Source organism: Humulus lupulus, chromosome 5 (assembly GCF_963169125.1).
Source record: "Humulus lupulus chromosome 5, drHumLupu1.1, whole genome shotgun sequence".
NCBI classification, from domain to species: domain Eukaryota; kingdom Viridiplantae; phylum Streptophyta; class Magnoliopsida; order Rosales; family Cannabaceae; genus Humulus; species Humulus lupulus.
The window spans coordinates 134357749-134365159 of NC_084797.1; positions in this window are offsets into that span (position 1 = coordinate 134357749).

A 7411-nucleotide genomic window follows, 5' to 3' on the forward strand; every position below is an offset into this window, starting at 1 on the left:
TCCAAGCCACAAGTTGATTGGTCAGTTAATGAAGATGTTCCTCCATAGCCAACCACCCCTACACAAATAAACCCTAAGCCTACTTTTGTCATCCCACCTCCATTCCCAAGCAGACTAAAGAAGACTAAAAAGGAAGAGGTTGAAAAGGAAATTCTTGATACATTCCGAAAGGTAGAAGTGAATATTCCTCTTCTTGACACTATTAAACAAGTGTCGTGCTATGCCAAGTTTTTGAAAGAGTTGTGCACTAATAAGTGTGAGTTGAGGGGTAATGAAAAAGTTAGTGTGGGGGAGAATGTTTCTGTAGTTCTTCAAAAGAAGCTTCCACCAAAGAGTAAGGATCCTAGTACTTTTACTATCCCTTGCACTATTGGTAATAAAAGAATTGAGCGTTGTATGTTGGATTTGGGAGACTCTTTCAATGTCATGCCATTCTCCATTTATGCTTCATTGAATCTCGGTCCACTTGATGAAACATGGGTGATTATTCAACTTGCTGATAGGTCGAATGCTTATCCCAGCGGTGTAATAGAAGATGTTTTAGTTCAAGTGAATGAATTGGTGTTTCCGGCTTATTTTTATGTTCTTGATATGGAAGATGAATCTATTCCATGCTCCACTCCAATTTTGTTGGGGAGACCATTCATGAAAACTGCGAGAACTAAGATTGATGTGCATGACGGTACATTGACCATGGAATTTGATGGGGAGACAATTCGATTTAATATTTTTGATGCTATGAGATATCCAATTGATGTACATGCTGTTTACTCTCTTGATGTGTTGGATATCCTTTCTCAACGAGTTTTAGATTTGCATAGTGAAGCTTGTTTGGAGGTTGCGTTGAGAGAGCATCTTGTGTTGACCGATGAAGATTTTTCTCATGAGATCATGGATGTCATAACCACACTCAATAGTGGCTTTGACAAGACTTTTATGAAGGTTGCATTTCTTAATTTACCGATTTCTAATGAGAAATTGCATCCATCAATTGTTCAAGCTCCTACACTTGAATTGAAGCCACTTCCAGAGCATCTCAAATATGTTTTCTTGGGGAAGAATGAGACACTTCCAGTTATAATTGCAAGAGATCTTAACCAAGTCCAAGAAGAAAAATTAATGAGAGTACTCCAAGAATATAAAATAGCCATTGGATGGTCTATTGCGGATATTAAAGGGATTAGCCTTTCTATGTGCATGCACCGAATTTTACTTGAAGAAGGGGCTAAACCAACACGTGAGGTGCAACAGAGATTAAATCCACCTATGATGGAGGATGTGAAAAAGGAGATACTGAAGCTCCTTAGTGTGGGTATTATTTACCCAATTTCAAACAGTCAGTGGGTGAGTCTAGTTTAGGTAGTGCCAAAGAATTCTGGAATCACAGTGGTAAAGAACGATGAAAACGATCTGGTACCAAAAAGAATGCAAACCGGGTGGCGAGTTTGTATAGACTACCGAAAGTTGAATGCGGCAACTCGTAAAGATCACTTTCCATTACCTTTCATTGATCAGATGCTTGAGAAGTTAGCGGGTCATCCTTATTATTGTTTTCTTGATGGTTATTCGGGATATAATCAAATTGTTATAGCTCCTGAAGATCAAGAGAAGATAACCTTCACATGCCCTTTTGGCACATTTGCTTTCTGACGTATGCCGTTTGGGCTATGTAATGCTCCTGCCACTTTTCAACGATGTATGACGAGCATTTTTTCAGAATATATTGAAAACATCATTGAGGTTTTTATGGATGATTTTAGTGTTTATGGTGACTCATTTGATCGCTGCTTTCATAATCTCACTTTGGTACTCCAGCGGTGTATTGAAATTAACCTTGTGCTTAATTGGGAAAAATGTGATTTTATGGTAAACCACGGTATAGTTTTAGGTCATGTGATTTAAGTCAAGGGAATAGAGGTTGATAAGGCAAAGATTGATTTAATTCATTCTCTACCATCTCCAACTAGTGTGAAAGAAGTGAGATCATTCCTTGGGCATGCTGGGTTCTATCGGAGATTTATCAAGGATTTCTCTAAAATTTCCACACCACTATGCAACCTTCTTCAAAAAGATGTAAAGTTCGAGTTTAATGAAAAGTGTTTAGTGGCTTTCAACTTATTAAAAGAGTCTTTAACTACAGCTCATATAATTCAGCCACCAAATTGGGAGCTACCTTTTGAACTCCTGTGTGATGCAAGTGACTATGCCGTGGGTGTTGTTCTTGGGGAGCGAGTTCACAAGCTTCCTCATGTTATATACTATACTTCTCACACTCTTAATGATGCTCAACTTAATTATTCCACCACTGAAAAAGAGCTCTTCCTTGCTTCAAAGGAGTTACCAAGTGATCTCACACAAGCACAACAGAACAAGATCAAGCATGATGCTCGCCACTACATATGGGATGAACCTTATCTCTGGAAGCATTGCACAGATCAAATCATTCGAAGGTGTGTACTTGAATCTGAATTTCGTTCCATCCTTGCTTTTTGTCATGCTTATGCTTGTGGTGGACGCTTTGGACCTAAGAGGACAGCTCGTAAGATATTCGACAGCGGTTTCTATTGGCCCTTAATTTTCAAAGATTCTTATGCTTATTGTAAGGCATGTGATCGTTGTCAACGAGTTGGTAACATAACAACCAAGGATCAAATGCCTCAAACTCCTACTTTAATTCTTAAGATTTTTTATGTTTGGGGTATGGATTTCATGGGACCGTTCCCATCCTCTTTCAGCTATGAATATATTCTTTTGGCAGTGGACTACGTGTCTAAATGGGTGGAAGCAATTGCAACGAGAATGGATAATTCAAAAACAGTAGAGGATTTCATTTGCTCCAACATTTTTGTGCGTTTTGGTACACCTAAGGCTATACTTAGTGATCGAGGCACTCATTTTTGTAACAAGAGTATAGAAGCATTGTTTTGACGCTATAGTGTAACTCACAAGGTGACAGTTGCTTATCATCCACAAGCCAATGGGCAAGCGGAGGTTTCTAATCATGAAATTAAATTGATTCTTGAGAAAACTGTTAATCCAAACTGGAATGATTGGAGTACAAGGCTTGATGATGCCTTGTGGGCGTATCGTACGTCCTATAAAACACCTATCGGTATGTCACCATATCGGATGGTGTATGGGAAGCCTTGCCATCTACCGGTAGAGCTAGACATAAGGCTTGGTGGGCTGTAAAGAAGTGTAACATGGACATGGTAGCTGTAGAACAACAATGAATGCTTCAATTGCATGAGCTAGAAGAAATACGCAATGAAGCATATGAGAGCTCGAGAATCTACAGGGAGAAAACCAAAGCTTTTCATGAAAAACATATTCTTCAAAAGAGTTTTGTGAAAGGTCAGAAAGTTCTCATGTATCACTCTCGCCTTAAACTTTTTCCTGGGAAGTTAGAGTCTCGCTGGTTAGGTCCGTTCACTATCACCAAGGTTTTTCCTCATGGAGCGGTCGAAGTTGTAAGTCCAAGTACCAAAAAGTCATTCAAGGTGAATGGTCAGAGATTAAAGTCATATTACGAATAAATGGAGAAAGAACAAGCTGCTGTGATTCACCTCATTGACCCAGTATATGTTGATGAATGAAGCATTAAGTCGAGCTAGCGACGATAAACTTAGCTACTTTGTAAATTAGTTTATTTTCATTATTATTTTCTTTATTTAATTGAACATTATGTTTTTATTTTTATTTTTGTTGAGGTAATTTTAGTTTAATTTCTGTAATTAGAACCTTGAAAATTGTGAAAAAAAATGGGAAAGTTTGAAAAAAAAAAAGGGACTCAACCCGCGACACATTTTTCCTAGGCCGCGGCCCTTTTCTGAAAAAAATGCTTCAGGAGTTTGTAGGTCGCGGCACGTCTTTCCTAGGCCGCGACCTTTTTCCAGAAAATAGCTTCAAGGTCTTTCCTAGGCCGCGGCACACGAGAGTTTTTAAGAAAAAAAAATGCAGCAAGTAGTGTCAGGTTTGTTCGTAGGCCGCGGCCTACGATTTCAGCATACAAGTTTTATTTAAAAAATCCATTTCATCATTTCTCTAAAACTCACAAAGAAACCACCATTCCTTTTTCTTCTTTTTCCCATAATTTTCATCACAAAACCCACATCAATTCCTCCATTTTCCCTTGTTTTCTTTATTCTTTTTCCATCACCATCACCCTAATTCATTCTACCCATTTCTTTCTTTCTTCCTCCATTACTCCATAAACACATCTCCACCTTTATTCTCCCATACTAATCCGAAATTCACACATCCCATTTTGTTTTCTGCATTTCCTATACATTTCATATATATAATCCAAGGAGGTTTGCATTCACATTCATTACTCTCATCAAGTAAGTTTTTCTTTGATCAAGTTTTTTTCAAATTGTGAAAAGTATTTGTTTTGTCAATTGAACAATTGAAATGTGGTGTATTTTGGAAACATTTGTGTGGCTGTTTATTTTGGTAATCAATGTCTTTTGCATTACTTTGATTATTAATTCATGGACATTATGATTTTTGGGAAGTTTTACTTCATGGTCTATAATTTTTTGGAGATGGTATTTTTCTGCACTCTATGTGTTTGATAAAAAGCTTGTGAGGAATGGAGTATATGATTGGTGTATGAGAGTTCTTGGGTTGATTTAGAATTTGTTATTAAGGAGTTGAGTTGATGCATTGTGTCACTATGACCCCGGAATTGGGGGCATTTAAACTTTGGTATGGATCAATGTTGGCCATTGTGGTGTTTTTTGGTTCTTGTTCTTCAATTTTCTAATTTTTGGACAGCCATGGCTCCAAAGACAAATAGGAATCAAGCTTCTTCATCGATGCCAATTCCCTATGATCCCCAAATATTTGTGTCCATCGAGGCCTATGAGAGTTACATGAATGCCATTTCTCATGACAAGGCGTGGGTCCCTGAGTGAGGATTTGATCTTCACATGCATCATGATCAACCTTTCCTCATGCATTAAATTGAGTGTCGGGGTTGGGAAAAAATGTATGCTCATCCTGAACCTGTCATTGGTCCTATTGTTCGTGAATTTTATGCCAATGCTGTGGCTCATGAAAATTACAAGGTGAAAGTGAGAGGTTTGAAAGTGTCATTCAAAGCATCTCATATTAATAGCTGCTACGAGCTCCCCCACTTTCAACGTGATGAATATGGTTCGGTTAAAGATAATTTTAATCATCAAGCTATTATTGATGAGACTGCAATGTCGGGTGCTGTATGGACTTTATATAATAATGGGGCTCCTCGCTTCATCAAAGCCGCTTATCTAGATAGCAATACAAAAGCTTGGCAGCAGTTGATGGGGGCAAATTTAATGCCGATAGCCCAACTTGGTCACGTTGATATTCATGAGGCAATTCTCCTTTATGCTATTCTCACTAACAAAACAAGTAATGTGGGGAAAATTATTCATGGTTCCATCATCCGAAGTATGAGCCAAGTAACGAATGGATTTTATGTTCCCTCATTGATCACTGCATTATATAAGAAGGCGGGTGTTCCTTGGGATGAGTCTAAAGAAAAAGTGCATCCATTGCGCATTATTGATCATAATACCCTTGATCAATTGAAGGGAAAAACTGCTGTTCAAGTTAATGATCAAGGCCAATATTCTATTCTAGCGCCTATTCCCCCTCTGAACGATAGTAGAAGAACCACTCAACAACGTTTGAAAGCTTTGGAGCAAGAGGTTTATTATGGCTGACTTGATATTCGAGCCAATACTCAGCATATCCTGGATCACAACCAGAGGTTTGTGGAATATGCGAGCCATCAGGATATTTGTTATAGGATGGATCAGGCTCGTTTGAATGTGGATATGTCTAGATATCCCCCTCTTCCTACTTGGTTGCATCCATACCCACCACCGGTTCCCATGCCCATGGTGCCATATCAGGCCCCTGATGATGAGGATGTTGCTGGCGCGACAAATATGGATATTCCTGAGGAGTAATTTGTTATGAGGGAGTTTTTCTTTCTTCTCTTTTCACTTTATTTTCTATTTTCCTAAGTTCATTGAGGACAATGTACTGTTTAAGTGTGGGGGAAGGAAATTTTCTGTTTTGTTATGTCTTTGTTAACTTTCTGTTATTTTTGTTTTCTTTAGTGTCTGTTAGTATCTGTCTTTAATTTTAGTTCAGTTGTGTTGGTCTTGTTGAAAGCATTGGTTGATGATGAAACTTTGAATTGTGCTTAAAGTGATGATAGACAATGAGGAATTTTGTATGATTTGTGTGCTTGACTCCTATGTGAATAGCTATTTTGATTTATGTTGTTTTTCACTCTCTGCACGATTGAATTCACCACTTAAATGTGTTGGAAAAGATTTATCCTTGTTGAAAAAAAAAATTTGAAGTCCCAACCACTCTAGAAATCATTGATCAATTGTTTAAGGCGAAATCATAAGTACACATAATTAGGAAGATGATTAAGGCAGTTCTTTGGATCGTTAGAGCCGTTCAATCCAACCTATTATATGATAATCCCTAGTTTCCCATGTTTTAGCCATGATGACTATTTATTTTCTTCTATGAACCGAAATTTTTGACCTTATACTTCCTTGAAAAATATTTCTTTTTGTAACCCATTACACCATGGTTATATATATATATGATTTTTGATCTTGTGGGATGGGTTGAAAAAAAAAGAGAAATACTTATGGGTTATTTGTTTAGTTGTAATTTGTGTATGATCTCTACTTCTCTCCTTGGAATATTATGGAAAAAAAAAAGAAAAAAAAATGATTTGCACTGAAAGAAAATGCATATATGCAAATTTTGCAAAAGTATAAGTGTGGGGGAAATAGTGAGATCATTATGAAAAGAAGAGTAAGAGAAAAAAAATAGGTTTTTTTTTTTAATTGTATGGGAAAATTTGGGGCAAGTTCAAAGAATGAAATTGATGTATGCAATGGTGTGATTTGAGCTTAAATGTATCTTTCTCAACTACCCTTAGCCTTAGCCTTATATTACAAGCCTATAAAGACCTTTTGATTTTTGATCATTGTGTGTTTATACTAGTGGAGAATGATTGGTTAATGTCTATGGAGTGAATGTTTTACATTGAAAAACATTTTGGTATATATGGACTGATTTAAAAGAAATAATTTGGCAAGTATGGATTAAATTTGATGCATTTGAGTTGGTGTTGTGATTAAGTGCTTAGTAAATTATTTTTGAAAATCAAATGGTAAATTACATATGGAGTTGAAATTCTAAAGAGTATGAAAATCTGAATTGTTTTGGCATTACTTATTTGTGTAATTCTTAGAGACATTCAAGCTTTTGAAAAGACCTTGGTTTAGTGAGTCTAGATTAGTTTGTTTTATTTTTAGATTTGTTATTTTAGTGTTTTGCTAAGGGACTAGCAATATTCAAGTGTGGGAGAATTTGATAAGGTCATTTT